Raw genomic sequence first — 1,829 nt, forward strand, 5'->3', positions numbered from 1 at the left:
CTTGCTTAGGGGCAGAGGTGCTACCTGGTCTCTGCTGCCAAAGAAAAGGGAGAGGATTTGCTGCCTGCACAACTGCCTACCAGAAAGCTGGCATCTGTGTTTAAACGGGAAGAGCTCAGCCCTTGGCTAGGCAGGCGACTGGGAGGGAGCGCCCTGAAGCCCCCTGCGTGGGTTTCTTCTCCATCCCATTCAATTTAATTGGCAAGACTCGATGAGCAAGCGGGCACTAAGAAGCACAGGCGTGGATGCCATAGCATTCCTCCTGGGCCAGCACTGTCCTAACGACCCCACCACAGTGACATCACTGATCCATACACCGCCTCCCCCCCCTTGCTGTAAGGTTCCCCTGGCACCCAGCCTTTCTTGGGCGAACGCGGAAGACCCTACCTGAGTGGCAAGGAAGGAGAGCAGGAGGCCGGCCCCACAGAGAGTCCTCGTCCTGCACATGATTGCTGCCCTCTGTGCACTTCTGGCCAAGGGCGGACGGGCAGCATAGAGAGCCCTGCAGCCAGGGCAAAGTTTGCCTTAAAACCCATGGGGGGGGGCTGGTTTCAACAGCCCTTGGAAGCAGGCCAGCAAAGGCGAGGCAGGATATTGCGCCACCAGCTCTGCGGGCACAAACACCACTGCCCTCTTCCTCGAGGGTTTGGCCAAATCTGTGGGGCAGGGCTTTATCCGAGCCATGACTCATCAGGATCAGAGATGGGCTCTGGGGTTTATATCACCCTTCCCCACAACAGGCACTCTGTGAGCTGTATGTGGGGCTGAGAGAGCTCCTTCAAGAACTGTGCTTGAGAGAACAGTTCTGAGAGAACCGTGACTGACCCAAAGTCACCCCGCTGGCTGCGTGTGGAGGAGGAGGAGGGGTGGGGAATCAAACCAGATTCTCCCAGATTAGAGTCTGCAGCTCTTAACCGTGACACCAAACTGTCTCTCAGAGGCACAGAGTGAATTCCATATTGGACCTTTCAAATGTACATTTATACCAGGATCAATGTTCCCTCTCAGCTGTGGAGCCTTGTGAGCAAAAATCCTACTTTGTGAGCTACCGGCATTAAAGTTGTGAGCGAAAGCTATAGTCTGGTAAACTGTGTTGCTGTCGGTGGTGGAGGAAAGGGCCATCAACTCGCAGACGATTTGGGCTTCCAAGGCAAGAGACTGACAAGCGTTTGCGCAGGGCGAGGAGTTCGGGTCTCTGTTTAAGCCCGGACGACACGCAGAGGAGAGACGCGTCGCATGCGGGCCGCCACAAGAGGGCGCTGTAGGAGCGCACAAAGCCGCCGCCGTTTGCGGCCAGTGATGCTCCGGCATTGCTCACACTCCACGGCCAGCGGCGGCGGCTGCTCCGAAGAGAGGGCGAGCGCGGCGGCCCCGGGCCTGCTGCTTCTCCTCCTTCTGAGCAAGGGCCGAACTCGGGAGGGACAGCAGCCTCGGAGGGCCAGGACCCCAGGCCCAGGCGCAACGCGCGGCGGCGAACCTCCCTGCCCCTTCGCCCTCGGCGGCTCCGGGCCCGCCAAGCAAGCCAGAAGGCCGGGAGGACGGCGAGGAGCACCGAGCCGGCAGCCGCCCGGGGGAGGGGGGCGCCGCATGGCTCTTCGGGGGCGGAGGAGACCGCCTCTCTCCCGCCACACCGGCCCGGCCGCCCGCAGGCCCGCTCCCGTCTGGCTCTCGCTACCTGGGCGCTTCGCTGTCGCTGCCAGGGCTCCTTCCCCGCGCCCAAGCGGCCCCCGCCAGGCGCCAGCCAGCGCTCTTTGTCCCTGGCTGACACACCTGGCCTCCCACCAGCCCAGGAGGGCGGCTGGGGGAGTGGGGAAGCCTGCCGCTGCCCC

The sequence above is a fragment of the Gekko japonicus genome, unplaced genomic scaffold (genome assembly GCF_001447785.1).
Source record: "Gekko japonicus isolate JY-2015 unplaced genomic scaffold, Gekko_japonicus_V1.1 scaffold386, whole genome shotgun sequence".
Classification (NCBI taxonomy): Eukaryota; Metazoa; Chordata; class Lepidosauria; order Squamata; family Gekkonidae; genus Gekko; species Gekko japonicus.